Here is a 20,261-nt window from a genome sequence, read left to right as displayed (position 1 = left end):
TCCCTAAAGGACACTTTGCACCAGAATTCTCCCATAAATAGAACATGTGTTCCAGGTAACAGCACATCTGTCATTCTATAACACAAAACGATAAAAACCAAATAAAACTAAATAAATTATTTTCATTTTGTGTCTTCTACTTTATTCAGAACACATGTTCTGTTGGTATCAACCAAAATAATCAGGGGTAGAACAGAAAACATGATATCATTATGAACTCACTTCCTACCCATATCTGAAACTTGGCTAGAAAAACAATACAAATTATATTAGAACCATATTTAGAAATAGACACATACATTATAAAATAATGTAAAGGCTTTTCCTTTCATCTGTTGCTAGGAAAAATAATGTGAGTGGAGATAGTCACAAAAATCCAGTTCCCCGTGTTTTAGAATTTCTAAATTTTCTATTTAGTTCAGAGTAATGAAGAAGCACTTGTGATGTTACCATAGTTCAATTTTTGTTGATATTTGCTTATTTTATGTTTGTTTGAGTCATTGGTTACCATGTGTGCTTCTGTTTTAAGCTTTTTTATTTTGAAAAATGGACACAATTGGCATATCAGCTGAAGCTGATAGAAAGCATTCCTGGCCACTACCTCAACCTGAGATACCAAGGAGAGGTTTGAATCCAGATGTACTCCCAGACTGCACACCTGTTCCTTTGTGGGGAGTGTAACCATGTCCAAAATGGGCAGATAAAAATTGTGTCTTCAGTTGTGACCCTGCACAGTAAGTACCTTCAACTTATTTGGTTTTAGACTCATCCACCCCATGTTATCCATCATTCAGCCCATTGCCACCTCTAGGCAAGCATTTAAGGTTATGCCTTTTCCTGATGAAATTGACATGGAGAAATAGATCTGAGTATCATCAGCATATTGATAGCTCTCTACACTAAATCGCCTGATGATCACTCCCAGCTATTTCATGCAGATATTAAAAATCATTGGAGACAGCATGGACCCCTGGGGGACTCCATACAAAAGCTTTCATTTTGAAGAGCAATGGTCCAAGCAACACCATCTGACATCTGCTTGAGAAGTAGGCAGCAAAGTAGTGCCTCCTACTCCCAATTCCCTTACATGATCCAGAAGGATACCACGGTCAATTACAGATGTGTGAACCAGCTTGACCTTGAGCCAGTTCGACAATGAGCCGGTCCAGCTCAACAGCTCACCCTCAAGACAGACTGAGCCCAGTTTGGCTCAAAGTTGAGTCAACCCCCACCGCAGGCCGGCATGGGGATGGTTAGGGGGTTCTACAGTTTTGTTTTGTTTTTAAAAATTACCTTGCCACTGGGTTCATCGGCCTTGGGGTGATGTCTATTTGTGTGTATGTTTATGGGGGGCATTTTGGTCTCTTTACTTTTCCCCACTTACTTTGCATCCATCATAATTTCAGTCACATTACTCAAGGTATTGCTTATTTTTCCTACACAGAATGTATGTAGGACCATGAATAGCATTCAGAAGTAAATTCTTGTATTTGACCTTCATAATATAATTACATTTGTATAGCCAGGATTAATGAGCCAATTATTTTTGACAAGATAGCAGGCATGTAACACTATTTGCCTTTCTTTTCTGTTTTGTATAACTAACAAATGAGAAACATCCCCAGTGTTAGTTTCGATTGGTTTTTATATCCATAATCTATTCTCAAAGAATTAACAATTTGACATCTTGCTGCTATATTCTAGTACGTAGAAGAAAAATTGAGAAAAAGCAAATTGTAAATGGCTTTCTCACAGAAGAGCACTATACACAATCTTATGCTTATTTTATACCCCATGGATGGGGAGTTGGCCATAATGGCCAACCAGATGCCACTGGAAAACCCACAAGCAGAAGAGGAAGGCTGGCTCCCTCTCCTGCCATTGCTCCCATGCAACTGGTGTTGAGGGACATACTGCCTCTGGACATATCATGTAGTTGTAATGATTAGTAGTTAAGTGATAGTTGTCCTTCACGAATATGTCATTTCTTTTTCAAATTATTGTGGTGGTTGTGCTTTTAATATTTGGGTTCTACTGTGCCTTTGAGCAGCTTGAATGTGTAAGCCAGCTGAGAAGTGTCAGTAGATAAAAAGGGGAATAGGAAGCAGCAGGGCGGCTCTTAACTGCAGGTTGTTTTGTGCTGCTGTAGTGTTGGAACCCCTTCTTCTGACAGCAATTGCACCACTGCCCCCTTAAGGGCCCAGAACAAAACTGTCTAGCATAAGCACAATTTCTGGTGGTGGTGGGGTCTTGGGGGGCAATATTTCCCTGTTACTCAGGAAAGGGAAGGGAACATGTTGACTTCCTAGGAGGGGATATGGGTATGAGGTCTGCCCGCTGTGACCAAGGTTGATCTTGTGATGGATCACCCCAGCAAAGCAATCCATGGAGACCAAACCACACTCCTGCTCCTGTGGCAGCATGCCACCAGGGCACTAGCTCTCTCATGAGTGTGTCAGTCTACTGTAGAGGACCTTAGGCTCAAAAACCTCCAGTCTTCCATTGGACTGCACACTCATGTGTTGAGATAAACCAATAAAGCCCCATCCCACCAACTTGAGTTCGGCCCCCATTCTCTCCGGTTAATGATAGAATTTTTGCACAGCAACCACACCCTCTCCAGGGAAGTCTTTCACAAAAGAGATTTCAACGCTCCATGTGTCTGGGTATAGCCAAAAGGGCAGACTAGGGAAACACTGGGGCCAGATCTTTATTCTCATTCAAAATTCCTGGGTTTGGACCAGCATTGCACCATATGCAGATCTGCCACAACAGGTAATCGTGGGAGAAGGGATTCCCAGTTTCCAGTGAACCCAGTAGAGTGGGGTCACCATTCCTGGCAAAAACCAAGATGGACATGTTCAAATGGGCGGATGGGCTGGCAGAGGAGCATCACAAGAGCAACCTTAGCAATCTTGGTCATAGTGGGCCGGACTTCAGGATCCTTTGCTGTCCCTCATACACATAACCAATCCTAGGAAGTCAACATGTTCCCTTCCCTTTCCTGAGTAACAGGGAAATAGAGGGCATGCTTTGACAGCTTCTTCACAGCCATTGCCATGACAGGGCAACAGCTGGGCAGGATCTGCCATCTGGCCCCCATGCATGTCTCCAAGACCTCTTTTGTGAGAGAGCGGTCCATGGGAGAAGTGGATGTCATCACACATTATTAGTGATTCTGCCCAACACCCCTGTCCCCACAGATGGTTCTTCTTATGAGCTGTGAAGGGGTATCCCCATGGCCTTACACACTAATGAGTGAGTGTTCCACTCAGGAGCAGCATCTCTCATCATCACATATGTCTTATCGCTTCTTTCAGTGGGGCAATGCTGGTCCTGCTGCCTGGCTTTTCTCATCAGTAAGCCTAGGGACTGCACACATTCTCCCAAGGGGAAGTGGCTGGGCTCCCCTTCCCAAACACAATTGTGCAAAAAATAAAGCAGAGCCATTCAAGAATTCCTGGTTGTGGTTGTCCTTTAAACCGGACCCCAGGTATCATTACCATGCCATATGTTGCTGTCACAGTACTATAATGGAGTTGTCCTGCATATGTTGCCACCTTGAGTGCATTTGCTTTGTGATCTTTGGCACTTCATTTTTAGAGAGCAAAGCACCTAGTGCCTGTCTTGCCATCCCATTCCTTTTCTCTCCTGATTGCCAGGAGAGTGGAGCAAGGGACAGAATGGTAAGAGGCATGCCCCTGTGACTTTGCTGTTTGACAGGCTCATAAGCTTGGGATGGGATGTCATAGGATCCCTGCAACTGCTCATTTTGTTGGATCTGAGGCAGGGGTGTGGCAAATGCTCGAAGAGATGACCAGCAAGAAGCACCACAGGCATGGAATAGGCATGATCCTGGGTGGGTCTGCACCATCATCTCTATGATTATGGTTCCAGAAAGTGAACAAAACCATGGTTATGGCACCATCCGTGTGTTGATATAATGCTGCCAATGAAAAAACCTCAGGATATGGCGGCGAAACTAACTACAAACTGAAGGTTCAAATTGGAGTTTGGCACAGCAAACCTCAGGACGCTTTTGCCACAAAACCACAGCTGCACACTTTCGGATGTAACAGAGTTCCAACCTCTGCCCCATTTAACTGCAGTTTCGTGTTATGTGTGAAAGTGGCCATAGATTAATTATGCATTGTTTGAAAAAGTGGTTCATTTGTCTGTCTGTCCTACCAACCATGGATGACTCCCAGTTTCAGTAAGACAGAGATATGTCCTGCCCTTTATCCAAACTAAAATGTCCCAGATATTGTAGCCATTCCTTCTAAGGAAGGTGCTCTAGCCCCCTTTGGAAGTGCTTGTTTAAGCAATTTCATTGCCTAAGTAAGCACAATCAATATCCAAAAATGAAATATAGGATTTATTGTATAATTTGTTTCCACACACTCTGAATTTTGAACCGGTACAATCTGTACAAATTTTGCACCCATGCAGCCACATAATCTCCAAAATATTTTTTTCCTAAGCATGGTGGGGAGTCAGAACATGTTTTCCATCCTCAGAAGATGACCACCTTCCTGGTGTGATAGGAGTACTGACTGGGTAGATATGGAAATATATTCTGGCTCTGCCACCATGCTTAGTTGGAAGATTAGGAAAGTGTTACCCAAAATAGACCACGGACAAACATAACACGTAGAAAAATAAGTAGCAGCAATTCTCCTTGTGAAAGGTGAATTCAATAAACAATCAAAAAGTGTACAAAAAAGAAGTTTGAACATTAGAACAATATACTCAAGGCTGATTCTTAGCTTAGGTTTACCAACATTCACTGACATGTTTAAGCACACATGCATTGAGGAGCACAAAACTGGACATTTTGTGCTAACCTAAACCTACAATTCTGCATTTAATATGTTGCATGAACTAGAAAATGAAAGTCACAAAGTGTACTGTGTAACAAATTCATACATTATTAACCACCATATCCTAACTCTTTGCATGGCAGTAACTTGTCAAACTGTGGACATTTGTAGGCAGTTCTTGTACAGGCTGCATATTCCTGTCTTTCTTCCCCCCCCTCCCTTCATATGAGAGTATATGCAACCAATCCCACCTGTCAGCAACATTTCCTAGCAGTAAACAACTTCAGGCAAAACTTTTTATCCCCCAAACTGCATTCAGATTCTCTGTCTTTTACAGTTAATGGGGAGAAATGTTCATCTCCTTGGCATAGGACTTGCAGTTGATTCGATCAACCCTACAGTTGTATGATCCATCAGCTTAGACTATCAGAAAACCTAAACAGTACTAGGATTATTATTTTTCAAATATAAGGTTAGAAATGTTTGTTATACATTATAATAGAAGGCAAGGAATGAGAAAGGGAAAGGGATTATGTATCATTTTGCTTATGCAGTTAAAATATTTTCTTGGGTAGAATGTTTCAAGGTCGTTACACAGAGCTAATCCTACACTGGATATAGCAACTATCCACCACCTTCAATATATTGTTTTTTTGGAATTTTTTTAAAGCAGCATGTATGTTGAGGGATCAGATTGGACTTTAATAATAAGGACAGAGTTCATCAGGAAACAGCTATATACCTTAAATGAGTTCAGGTCTTCAGGGCAGGATGAATTGCATCAAGCATACTAAAACAACTTGCTGAAGCTGACATACTCTCATAACCTCTGCCTATCATCTTTACGAACTCCATGGGAACTAGAGATGGGCTAATATTGCTCTACTTTTCAAAAAGAAGAAAAGGGAAGATATGGCCACTTCAGACTGGTCAGTCTGCTCTGGTTACCTGAGGATGTCATAGATCAAATTATAAAGCAGCAATAATGTAGCATTGAGAACTATGTACTGACTGATGGCAGCGAGCATGTCATTAATAAATCCTTCCAGACTAATCTTATGATCAGATTACTTTATTGGATTGTGGAGAAGCTGTGGATTTCATTTATCTTGATTTCAGCAAAGCATTTGACAAAGTCCACACATCATATTGGTTAGTAAACCGGTCAAATGCGGGCCAATCAGCAGGCACACTTCTCTAAGGGTTTGGGTATACACGGCAACGTTTTGTTTCAGGTCCTGATTGTTTGTATGGAATTAGCCAGACTGTGGGCACCATGAAAAGTTCTCATTTGCTCTGTTCAGCTTTCATTAAAGTTAGCATGAGACTCCCAAGAGTCTCATCAGCTAGTCTGATATGTAAAAACAAACTTCTTAACATGTCACTTTGTTGACTGTTCCATAGCTGGATGTCAGCCAAAGCTAGACAAAGTTGCCCCTGGCTAGAGCTGGCTGACACATGAGCATCCATACTAGATTAGTTCCTGGTATATGGTAGAAGGAACTCTGAATTATTTTATTTTTATTTATTGTTAAATTTATATACTGCCTTGTAAAATCCCAAGTTGGTCTACAAACATTTAAACCTATACAGGACTATAAAAATTACACAATGAAATATTAAAATAGAATATTAAAATAGAAGTTTTAAAAACATACATAATATAACCATAAAATACAAAGCAGAAGCAACCAAAAGCCTGGGTAAAAAGCCAAGTTTTCACTTGCTTTCTAAAAACTTTGATGGAGACTGAGGAGCGGATGCCCACCAGGAAAGCGTTCCAAAGTCTGGAGGCAATAACTAAGAAGGCAATAAGCTGTCCCACGTACACAACAGCCAGGCCTCGCTCATTGTCAGCACATGGAGCAGAGCCCCCTCTGATGACCCGGTCAGGTGGACAGAAACCCTTGGGAGCAGGCATTCCCTCAGGGATCCCTCACAATGGGGTGCCTCACAATGGTGTGCCATTGTGAAAGTTGACTAGTGTATTCCTGTTCTGGCTTATTTAAAGGCACCCACACAGGTGGAGTGGAGTGTTGGATAAGCACCTGTGTCTAAAACATGGGTCAGTATAGCATATTTTATTGGACCACATCTGTCAGTCAACAGAGTAAGAATTTCAGATCCACAGACTGGAAGTAGGTAAGCTTTCAATGTAAACATAATCTCTTTCCTCCTACAAAAAATATTTGACTGATGCCTATTTGTCTTTGCAAAGACTCGGCTTTCAAACATCTTATCTGGAAACCTAAGAATATATTGAATTCTAGAGAAAAGCCTTTCCGTGCCCTGAGAAATCCCTTTTTGTTCAAAACTAATCAGTTTTTGCCTTGTGCACAAAAGTAAAATACTATGTCAAGTTCTCAGTAAAAAAAATCCTTTTAGCTATCATTAGGGAAAAAAATGTTTAGGCAGACAATGCTGATTTTTTTTTTTAGATGAGCAAAATTTTACTTTCTCAAATTATATCCTTCCAGAAGCCTTTTCAGCTGCCTTAAAAATCCATTTTGTGCAAAACAATGATCATGCATCAGCTCAGAGTGACTGCACAGTAGTTACTTAGCCTAGCAAATGGCAGCAAAATGTCAGCTGAAATGAAAGAAACACAGCCTTGGGCTTATCAGAGAAAGTGCAGATGATTCATGTAGCATCATAAATAAATAACAGACTCTGTGTTAAGGTAGGCTTTACAGTAGAGGTTCTCTTACCACCAATTCATTCCAAAGTACCTGTAATAGGAGCTTTATTTGGTGACAGTGACATGGAGAAAGATAAGGTATTCAGTGGTTAACACTCATATTTCAAGGTCACAAAATGTTGAATATCTTAAGCAAACAAGAAAAAAAACACAACCCAGTCTGATAGAGTGTACACTAATATATCACTTGGTACTGATAGCTGCAAAGAAAGTGGACTTGGAGCTTAAAATATATTAGACGAAACAATAATCACTCAGTAGAAAGAAGAAGTAATGATATATGTCCAGTACAAGCAATTCAGTATAATTGCTGATGAGCAGAACAGGCAATTCAGTACAACAAACAATACCATGTAGGGCTGAATGGGAAATGTTTGATAAATGTGGTTTTGTACTTATAGTCATTTTTACTTCAATGTGTTTTCCCATGGGAGTATTTAATTTTCTTTTTTTAAAAAAAAAAACCCAGCAACCCTGATATCCAGACTTAAGTTATTCAATAGTGCTCTTCCGGAGTTACTCTAAGGCTACCTAATTAATAAAGGACTATGCAGTTAGGATACCAGCCAATGAGTTAGGATACTGAGTTAGGATACCAGCCAATGAAAATAAAAATCTCTGTCATATACCCACAAAAAGTTTAAATTTCCAGAAACTTTATTTGAATTATGTATCGCCTCGAGGGTGATTGGCCTGTACTTTAATAACAATAACAATAGCAATAGGATTCTGCCCTGTCTCCAAAAGGCTCACAATCTTAAAAAAAACAAAAACCCCAAACAAGGTAGACATGAGCAAGAGCCATTGGTGAGGTGCTGTCCATCACTTCTGCTAAATATAATCTCTGGGGATGTACATGAAGCGCAATTCGAACTGCAGTTCAGGCACTTCTTGGGTAGGGAGACTGGGAACTTTAAGAAAAAGGAGAGCAGGTACTTTCCTGCTCTCCGCCACCCCATGCAGCTTCCTGCTGGAGCAGTACATGACCCTAGAAGTCCCACGTGGCATCAGCATGCACATGGCGTCCACACATGCACGAGCATAATTTTCATGGTCAGCATGGTGTTGCTGACCATGCAAATGGTGCCTGTGCACTGGCGGATGCTATGTGTGAGCTGATGCCACACGAAGCTCCTAGGGATGGGCGCCGCCCCAGCAGGAAGCTGCATGTGGCGGCGAAGAGCAGGTAAGGATCTGCTCTCCTTTTTCTTAAAGTTGCCCCAAAAGTGCTAGAACTGCGGTTCGTGCACACCCCAAATAATCACCACCTGTCTTTATATGTAGATGTCTTTTTGCCTAGTTAGCAGGGGACTATTTTGTGCTTGATTGCTTTACGTTTTCTGCAACCTATGATGCTTTATCATTGTACTTAGGCAGGCACAAAGTGTTGATCACTTTGATGATCCTTCAGTCTTATTCAAGATATCAACCAGCTGTTTATAGTAATGGAGTATATTGGGACAGTGGTCAACATATTCCCACACTGCTGCAGGATCCTAAGGAACTAGCTTGGATGTCTTTAAAAAGGGCTTAGACAAATTTATGGAGGACAGGTCTATCAATGGCTACTAGTCTGTTGGCTATAGGCCACCTGCAGCCCCAGAGGCAAGATGCCTCTAAATACCAGTTGCAGGGGAGCAACACTAGGAGAGAGGGCATGCCCTCATCTCTTGCCTGTGGGCTTCTCAGAGACATCTGGTGGGCCACTGTTGGAAACAGGATATTGGACTAGATAGTCCTTGGGCATTATCCAGCAAGGCTGTTCTTGTGTGCCAACGGTACAGATAAGGTTTCACACTTGGAACGTTCTGTCTTGAAATGGGCTGTTTTGAGTGTTCCGAGCTCAGAACAGAACAGCCTTCAAATGAAGGCCCTGTTCCAAACTTGGAATGTAATAGCCCATTTCCCATTGGAACATTCCGAGTATTCCAACCCCATTTGGATTCCAAAATGGTGCTCTTCTGGCCTCTATGCATGTGTGGCAGCCATTTGCATGGTCACCAACTCCACACAAATAGCTGCTGCATGTGTGCAGAGGCCAGAAGAGCACCATTTTGGAATTCAAAATGGCTCTTGGAATGTTGCAAGTTGGAATGTGGCCATTCCATCGGAACAACCAGCTTGACCAGTTATTCCAATGGAACCTCCAGGGATTTAGTGTTCCATTCTGAGCTCGGAAGAGAACACTAAATCCATTTCATGCACACCCCTAGCCGATAGTCTTGCACTTTTGTGCAAGAGCTCAAATATTTAAAGTAGCATGCCCGCATTCCATGAAACAATCTAAGTATTGCTCCTGAAGCATGGGTATGCTACTTTAAGTAGCTATCATGCTGTGCAACCTTAACAGGGCAGAGCAAGAGTACTGCCCTTGCAAGGAGTGGGTAGACTAGCTATACTCATGGCTTGCCTTGCGGTACAGGGCACAGGGAGGGAGATGTGGACATTATTTTTGCTCCTCTCCCTTCCACAAAAGTCCTGCTCACTTTAGAAATATGTCTCTGAAGGCTGTGCGGCTCTTGCAGAGGCGTATCTAGGGAAAATAACACCTAGGGCAAGCACTGAAATTGCACGCCCTGTCCAAACATCTGACACCCATCTTTCAGATAACTTTACCTTAATGTCAGCTGAAAAATACAAGTCAAGCTTGTTAATCTTTTACTATTTCAAAAACTATTTAGCAGTGGATGTAGCCGGACCAAGAAAATGCTGGAAAACTACAAATTTCAGTATGCTGGGGCTCATGAAATACCCAAATATTATGCAGAGGTGTACTTAGAAAAACTAAATAGAAGTGCCTGTCTAATTCTCTGCTATGCATCGTAGCATCATGATTACATAAGTTTTAAAAATAAATTGAGAATTTGACTTTTCCCAGACACTCTGAAAATAATTAAACGATATGCAGAGTAAACGGTGTCACTGCTTGGAATATATTTTAGTATTTCAGAAAGACAGTTAAAATGAGAGAAAGAGCAAGAAACTCCCAGTGGGCCTTAATACTAAGGATTTCACATTGATTCAAAGACAAACTCACCATTAATAGCCATATTATTAAGACATCACATTTAACTTACTTATCACAAGAAGCAAAGTCAGAGCACATGGATACATGCTTAGCTCATAAACTTCAGCTCAGTATTCACAAGCCCTGATTCTCTGTACATAGTGCCAATCTGAATATGTGTACAGTGACTTATATTATTTTATTTTATTTTTTTAAAAAATTACCTGTAGCCCCTTCGGGGGACTTTCTAAAGGCTGTGGGGGGTCTGAAAAGTCCCCCCTCCTCCCACTGGCCTCTAGGGCCTCACAGGCACCATTTGAGCATGTGCGGTGGTCATTAAAAAAAAAATTTTTTTTTTAAAGGCTGCTGAAAACAAAATGGCCGCTGTGCATGCTCAAATGTCCTCTGTGAGGCGTGGCATGCCCTAGGGCCTCACAGAGGCCATTTGAGCATGCCCAGTGGCCATTTTGTTTTTGGTGGCCATTTTAATTTTTTTTTATTATTTTAAGAAATTGCACCCCCTTCAAGTGGCGCCCGGGGCATGTACCCTGCCTGCCCTACACTAGATACGCCCCTGGGCTCTTGCACCTCCCTCCTAAAGCTCCAGAGAATGTCAGCCAGTATTCTAGCTGTTGTGCACAAGTGCAAAACTGCCAGCGTTCCATAGGAGCCTGCACAGCACAGGTGGATCGGAACCACCCGCATTACACTGTGGAACATGTTGGCCATTAATCTCTTCAGTGATGTACTAAACTTGGGATGTATTAACAGGCGCACACATCATGCACAAACACAAAACAGAAATAATGAACAGGGCTTCTCAGAAACACCTTGGAGGAGAGCTGTTCTTGTGATAGCAAGCATGACTTGTCCCCTTAGCTAAGCAGGGTCTGCCCTGGTTGCATTTGAATGGGAGACCACATGTGAGCACTGTAAGATATTCCCCTCACGGGACGGAGCTGCTCTGGGAAGTGCATCTAGGTTCCACGTTCCCTCTCTGGTTTCTCCAATAATAGGGCTGAGAGAGATTCCTGCCTGCAGCCTTGGAGAAGCCGCTGCCAGTCTGTGTAGACAATACTGAGCTAGAGAGACCAATGATTTGACTCAGTATACAGCAGCTAGCTTCCTATGTTCCTAAGAGCTAGGAATTAATGTCAGTGATCTCCCTGCAAGTAAGCCAGATAAAGAAAATCTCAGACACAAAGTAAGCAAATATATAAACTCTTGTTGCCAAGCATTCCAAACAATTAGCTTCCATAGTCAGCATATCTGAAGCATTACATAATTTCCATCTGCTTTCTCCCAGAGAATAAAATGCAGAGTTTTGTACAAACAAAGGGGTTTCAAGATATTGATTTGACTTCAGGAATAAGGAGGAAGCATCAGAGTGGAACCTAATTGTCTCTTACTGGCTACAAACATTTTAGATATCTTCTACAATGCTGTTACATTATGTTCTCCAGCTGAAATATTACAGGCACAGTAGGAAGGAAGAGACCTTGGGACTTAGACAATTTGCCTACATTTAGCTCTATTAATATCATTAAACAGGAAAATCAGTGACACGGCAGCTAAAAGCTAGAGATGAACTAACCAGCACTTTATCTGCTGTTGCCAAGGACTACACAATGATCTCTGCTGTGACCTAAATTTATTACAGAATAGCACTCACTGCCATTCCAAGCACTCTACTGCAATTACACCACATTAAGCAAAGAAGCAGATCTCAAGGGGAAATGCCTGTCCTTTTAATCAAGTACTAGGAAATGGAGATTGGACAAGAAATTCTCAGTATATTTCCAGCCAGTCAATCTGCATTGTCAATCTGCAGTCACATCCAACATCAATCGGATTTGGGCCAAATATGCTTTTATTATACAGAGAGGTCATGATCAGGGAGCTTGCCCACTTAATCTTTTCAGGTAATCTCTTGTTCATTTTGTTCTAACCTGCATGATATTCTCATCCCTCTTCAACCTTGTTAAAAGCTCCGAGGCATTTTATATATAATAATCAAGGACTTGTTTATATGCGATGTTTTGAGCAAACACTAGGACCTTGGTTGCCTTTTTTTGTCTTGTGACCTAGGTCTATAATTCTCAGTGGAAACATTTCAGAAGTATATATCCTTTCCTGCAGCTATGCTTTCTTTCCTTGGTGTATCTATATCCAAGTACCCAGCATTCCTTATCAATCCCAGGAGGAAAAAGAAAACAATAGGAGGACTCTGCTAGACCACATTCTTTAAAAAAACAATCATATGTAAACCTTGATAAACCCTTATTTGACATCTGCATTTTGTGCGACAATATGTTGAAAGATTTGACTATGACATGCTCTCACACTACATTTTTCTTACCCACAGGTCTATGTAGAAATGGAAGAGCAACAGCAAAAGGTGTTATTGTAGACTATTTGAAATTCTCAGAAACAAAGAAATTAGAGGAACTGCAGATTGCACTTGGAAGAGTAGCTCATAAAAAGCCTGATTAAGATAGAAACAGTGACAACTTCAAGGACAGTTCTTATAAAACCGTAGATGAAAGAGGCTTTTGTTGCTACTGAGATTGAAAGAAAATGAGTCACTGAAGGAAAAGGGAGATACAAATGGAGTCACACACAGCCATGAACAGAATGAATAGTCAACATGATTTTGCTAATATTTTTCAGTGTCCAAAGCACTTTTCAGTTCTTTTTTACTGAACACTGAGAGGTGTTGCAAAAACTTTCTTAATGTTCAGGGCTATTTTAAAATGCACCTGTTTAAAATTCACTCTCTTACCATGCTATGGTGGTTATCATCATGATGGGTGAGACAAATTCTTTTTCACAGAATTCACACAGGCATAGGAAACATAGCTGGGGGCATGAGAAGGGAACATCTGGGTATGGCACTAAGAAAAGGTATGCTCATAGGAAAAAGCAAGTACTGAATCAGGTCCACCCACCCACCCACCCCCACAAATATCTATTTAGTGCTGCTTTTTAATTCAACATGAGGACAAGGGTCAACAGCAGCGAAATCAGCCTGGCGGGGAAGAAAAGATCTGGCAGAGCTACAGTACATGGCTGGAACTCAAGCATACACCTTCCAGGAAAGTAAAACCAGAACACATTAAGAATGCATTCTTGAGCAAAATGAACCAAAGAAAAAGGAGATCATTGTCTGTGAAGCAAAACTCAAGGAAAGTATCTAGCAAAGAAAGAGAAGGAAGAAGTAGTCAGAATGGGCTGGATATAGAAGTTAATCATTTACCACCTGTTTTTCCAGTTAGGCAAAAAAGTCATAATGGGTTCTTGACACAATCAACAACAAAAACCTAAAGATGGATCTTCAGTTAAGGCATCAGAAATCTGTAGCTCAGTGACAAAATCCTTGGGATTCATGAGATTTCCCTGTATAGTATGTGCTGCAGATGGAAATATATGGATGAATTTGCTAGTCAGAGGATTTGATTCTACAGTGGGATGGTGCCATGATCAGAACATAAGAACATAAGAACAGCCCTGCTGGATCAGGCCCAAGGCCCATCTAGTCCAGCATCCTGTTTCGCACAGTGGCCCACCAGATGCCGCTGGAAGCCACAGGCAGGAGTTGAGGGCATGCCCTCTCTCCTGCCATTACTCCCCTGCAACTGGTACTCAGAGGCACCCTGTCCTTGATGCTGGAGGTGGCCCACAGCCCTCCGACCAGTAGCCACTGATAGACCTCTCCTCCATGAAGTTATCCAAACCCCTCTTAAAGCCATCCAGGTTGTTGGCTGTCACCACATCCTGTGGCAGAGAGTTCCACAAGTGGATCATGCGTTGTGTGAACAAGTACTTCCGTTTGTTGGTCCTAGACCTCCTGGCAATCAATTTCATGGAGTGACCCCTGGTTCTAGTGTTGTGTGAGTGGGAAAAGAATCTCTCTCTCTCCACTTTCTCCACACCATGCATGATTTTATAGACCTCTATCATGTCTCCCCGCAGTCGTCTTTTTTCTAAACCAGGTATCTAGGTTGCTAAATGCAGCTCATTGAGCAAATACTGAGTCATTTTTATAGTTTGCCTAGCATGTAGTACATCACTGGTGCAAAATAAATACAAATGGTACTTTAATATGAGCTTCAACATTGCTGTATTAAAAATAAACAGCTGAATACAAAACATTCCAATTGTATAGCTAAATAAAGCCAGACATTGTGCTAACACAATGTTACTTTGAAGAGGGACTGAATTGTGTTTGCACTAACACTGCAAAGACAATTAGCTTGCCTCAAACTGGGGAGAGGGAGCTTCGATAGGGTGGGAATGACCATTTATAGCACTATTAAACAAATGTTTTGTACATGCTATAAACATGACCTCCATTGACTAGCAATATGTATTGGCCAGTCTTTGACAGTCCACAAGGATTTTCTGTACTAGGCTTTTTAGTTTAGAAAAAAAACGACTCAGGGGTGACATGATAGAGGTCTGTAAAATTAAGCATGGTTTGGAGATAGTGGAGAGAGTGAAATTTTTCTCCCTCTCTCATAACACTAGAACCAGGGATCATCCCATGAAACTGATTGCCAAGAAATTTAGGACCAACAAAGAGAAGTATTCTTTCATACAACACATTATTAACCTAATAACAATAATGATAATGATAATGAACAACTTTATTTGTTAGCCGCCCCATAAGAAATTGTTCTCTGGGCAGCTCACAAAACAGCATTAAAACACCCAAATAAAAACATAAAACACATAAAACACTTCAAATCACAACACACCAAAAAGGAATAGAAAACAATTTGAAAACTTGTTTTTTAAAAATTAATCTTTAAAAGCCTGAGTGAACAGGAAGATCTTCACCCAGCATATAAAAAAACAAAGTGATGGTGCAAGGGAAACTTTATTGGTGAGGCTGTTCCATAAACGGGGTGCAACCACTGAAAAGTTCCTCTCCCTTACAGCCACCTGCCTCACCTTGTTTGGCAGGGAAACGCAGAGCAGGGCCTCCAAAGAAGGTCTGACTATATGAGGATATATGAGGCAAGACGCTCTCTCAGGTAACCTGGTCCCAAGCCATTTAGGGCTTTAAAAGTTAAAACCAGCACTTTGAATTGGGCCCGGAAACAGATTGGGAGCCAGGGCAGCTGACAAAGGACTGGAGTGATATTATCAAAGCACCCAGTCCCAGTTAATAATCTTGGAGTCCTGTTTTGTACCAAATGCAGCCAAGCTATCTCTATCTAGGTACAGTCAAAGCTGGTGTATCAGCCAAAGCTATGTGCTCTGAGCCACAGAGGCCACTTGAGCCTCTAGCGACAACGCTGGATCTATTAGCACCCCCAGACTGCAAAGCTGGTCCTTCAGGGGGAATGCAATCCCTTCTAGAACAGGCTGAGCAGCATTAACCCAGGCAGAGGAACCACTGACCAACAGTACTTCTGTCTTGTCTGGATTGATTCTCATCTCGTTCACCCTTGTCCAGTCCATTACTGCATCCAAGCACTGCTTCAGTACAGTCCCAGTCTCACCTGCATTTGATGAAAAAGGGTCCGAGTGTCATCCGCATACTGGTGAAATCTCAGGCCAAATCTGTGGATGACCTCTCCCAACAGTTCCATGTAGATGTTGAACAGCATAGAGGGAAGAATGGAACCCTGTGGAACCCCGAAGCACAACTGCCAAGGGGTTGAGCAGTAATCGTCCAACACCATCTTTTGGAAACAGGTCTTGAGGGCCAACAATGTGTTGGGATAGCCCCATGGTTGTCATGGTGGCCATGAGGTCCTGAGCTGCCTCAGAAAAGGCAGTCTCAGCATGATTTTGAGGTAACCCAGAACAATCATTCTGGGAATCCTCAGGCAGGAAGACAGTTAATTGCCCCCTTTGCTTTCTTCCTTATTGCAGCATTTTTAGCCCTTTCTACTGCAAGCCTTAAACTGACTGATCTACAATTTGGACCTTAAGCTAAAATTCCTCTTTGTGAGATTCTTGCTAAGACTGATAGTTAAGATTATATTGCTTTGACTAACCAATTCCCTGTACCCTTTCCCCTTGCCCCCACCAAATAAATCTTTAAATAGTATTGCTGCCTCCTCATCATTTCCAAGACACAAAACCTGCTTAAATTAATAATGGAACCAACTGCTCCCCCAGCCAAACTAATTTCCCCACTTTAAGCCAAAAAGCACAGTTAGAGCAATTTCTCCCAGCTCCCCCACCCAGGTCTCCATAATACAAACCTATGTTGTTTGTATATAAACCTATGGAATTCTCTGCCACAAGATGTAGTGACAGCCACCAGGCTTTAAGAGGGGCTTAGATAAATTCATGGAGCACAAATCTATCAATAGATACTATGGAGGCTATAGGTCACCTCCAGCCTAAGAAGCAAGATGCTTCTAAATACCAGTTGCTGAGGAGCAACAGCAAGAGAGAGGGCATGCCCTCAGCTCTTGCCTGTGGGCTTCCCAGAAGCATCTGGTGGGCCACTGTGTGAAACAGGATGCTGGACTAGACAGGCCTTTGGCCTGATCCAGCAGGGCTGTTCTTGTGTTCTTAGTTGTCATGTGATTTCTTTAAACTTCTGGCTTCAAAGAAAAATATATGGGCTGGCATCCTGACTAATACAGCAAGGCTGTAGCCTCCCCAATTACTGCAGTATACAGGAGTGTGGGAAGCTATTTTTGCTGAGCTTCTTTGCCTCTGGAAGTGCTTGGTGCCATCCAGAACTACATCTCTGAAGGCTACACAGCCCTCAGTGACTTTTTTTTTAAAGGCCCAGAGTACTTTTGAAGGCAGGGATGATTATCGAAAATTGCAGGGATGATTATCAAAAATTGCTCCCCCATTATCAAAAATTGCTTCCCCATATCAAAAATTGCTCCCCCGTGCAAAAATTGCTCCCACACACATGCTGTGGTAATCAAGAAGCTTCCAAGTACATTAATAGCAGCCTCCCTCTGCATTTTAGCTTTGTCAGGATGTCAGGCACTATTTTGTGAAAATTATCTGTTGTTTAGATGATAGTGGGAGACTTATTAGTCAGAAGCATAATCTTCCAAATGAAATTTATTTCACTAGGAAATCAAAACAGCAAATACAATTATGAGCACAGAAATGTCTCTCCCACATGATGTCTGGTATTTCCATTACTGGATATGACATAAGCTTGGCAACAGCACAGAGGGGAAAAAATCCAAATGTTTCAAAGCTCTTAACAGGATTTATTGATAGTTATGGAAACAAATGACTATTCCATGTGTTCATTGATTGGTCAAGAACTCTATTTTCTACCAGTCTTAAACCACATATTCCTAAGATTACCTTTTATTTCAGTTCAGGTATTTCAGAAGACCAAACTGTTGATTTTAACTGCAACTCAGAATCTCAGAATGACTATAATGCGCATCTCTCTTCTTTATGACATGCTTTTGGCAGCTGGAAAATTCTCCTACTGTTATTCTCTAATGTGCTTGCATTATTATTTGTGCAAAGTCTAAGCACCATAGAAAAGTTAGACATAAGCAAGCATTTACATTGGGACACACACACGAACACAGTGCAGACAGACAAAAAATCTTTAGCCTCTCAGTCTTGAATGTAATCTGTCAAGCACTGCTCTGGCAGAGATCCCATTCATTTCAATGGTGCTTGAGTAGTAACATTACTTGGTAGATTGCACCCTTCACCTGGTAATTTTCTCTCTGTTAGGCACTGTATACCAGTGTTTTGGAGATGATAAAAATGCAGATACTTGCATAAGTAGCAACATGCTTACTTTAAACTCAGAGGCAAGCACCAGAGAGTATTGATAAGGACTTTTCAGATAGATATTAATCCATTTTTCTATGATACACAGACCAGTTTAGGGGCAGGGAGCAGCAAGGGATTTACATGCTGAGAGATTCATATAGCAGCTCTAAACCTATTTTATGACTGACAGATCTGAAGGAGCTAAACCCAATAGGTTGAAATTCCCCATTAAACATCTTGCTGCATGTTTACGTGCAGTACAGTAATCAACAAACTCACTTATTTTCAGCAACTGGTAATAGATAATGTGCCTGCATCTAAGCATATTGCCTCTATTGTTTACAATGTATTGCTTTCTCAATATGATAATAACCTAGAAGATCTTGGAACAGCATGGCAAAGCAACCTACAGTGTAGCATATATTGTTGCAGCTTGGTGAATGACTTAGACTAAATAACAACAGCCACATTCATATTTAGCACCAAACTGGAGTTGAATGGGGCAGAGGCTGGAATTCCTGTATGTCTGAATGAGTGAAACCACAGGTTTGCAGCAAAAGTGACCTGTGGTTTCCCTTGCCAAACTCTTGTTTGTACCTTCAGTTTGTAGTGAGTTTTGTTGCTCCAACCCAAGGTTTGGAGGTGGCAGTGTTACATCTGAACACAGACACTGCCATAACTGCAGTTTTGTGCCATTTCTGGAACCACAATCATAGAGAGGGCAACCCAGACCTTCCCAGAAATGCAGAAGCTCTGTGCCCACCACGCTTCTCGATGGCCGCCTCCCAGCAAGAGACCCATGACCGCTGCATTCTTCTTTCTCCTCCCACTTCTGCCTGGCAACAATGATGTTGTACCCCCACAGTGGAAACATTTAAAGGATACAATTGTTTTGGCATCTGCCTGCTTTCTGCCACTTTCCCTGGGAACTGCATGCCCCCGTACAAATAAAGGAAAGACAGATGGAGATGGTGACAACTGGGGAGGTATACCTGGGCACCGCTTAATGTGGTGTGCCATTTAAGGCAGACAAGGGGCCCTTTGTGCAGAATTCATGTGCACAACACATGCATCAACAATATCAAAGCATAGCATCCCTCCAGGTCCCCCTTGTTGGGATTGCAGTACCCTGACTGAAGTTTTGCAGGGGGGACACCCTGTCAAACACCCATACCCATTGCCATACAACCTGGGCTCCCACCAACCTTCGGGGGCAAACAGTGGAAAGGTGACACCTGGACAAAAGGTTTGCAACCCATGCAATGCCCATTTGCAGGTTCCCACACAGATGCAAGGGGGAAGACAAGGAATGCCTATTCACCCAGCATTAAGACACTTGTTGCTGGCTGCAGGACAGTTGATATTTTTGGTGTTAAAAGCAGAGGACACAGCTCGGCATTGTTGTAATAGTTCCAAAAAATACTAAAAGTTTTTTTTACAGTCACACTGAGTCCTGATGATTATGAAAAAGCAAAAGTGCTGTGGACACCAAATGGAGAGGTCCCCATTCACCATTTCATTCATTCATTCATTCATTCATTCAATCAATCAATCAATCAATCAATCAATCAATCAATCAATCAATCAATTTCTATACTGCCCTTCCAAAAATGGCTCAGGGTGGTATTTTAAAGTAACTGTGAGGGGGTGCTAAGACAGTGATGGGGCAGGAGGCCTCCATTTGCCCGTTGGTGCACCTCCTGATGTTCTCGCTCTACAGCAGCCTCACAATGGAGAGAAGGTTACTGATTAACAACAACAACAAATATTTATATACTGCTTTTCAACAAAAGTTTCCCAAGTGGTTTACATAGAGAAATAATAAATAAATAAGATGGCTCCCTGTTCCCAAAGGGCTCGCAAACTAAAAAGAAACATAAGATAAACACCAGCAACAGTCACTGGAGATACTGCGCTGGGGGTGGATAGGGCCAGTTACTCTTCCCCTGCTAAATAGAGAGAATCACCATGTTAAAAAGGTGCCTCTTTGCCCAGTTAGCTGGGG

Source organism: Hemicordylus capensis, chromosome 2 (genome assembly GCF_027244095.1).
Source record: "Hemicordylus capensis ecotype Gifberg chromosome 2, rHemCap1.1.pri, whole genome shotgun sequence".
NCBI lineage: Eukaryota > Metazoa > Chordata > Lepidosauria > Squamata > Cordylidae > Hemicordylus > Hemicordylus capensis.
Note: the sequence above shows the minus strand (reverse complement) of the source record.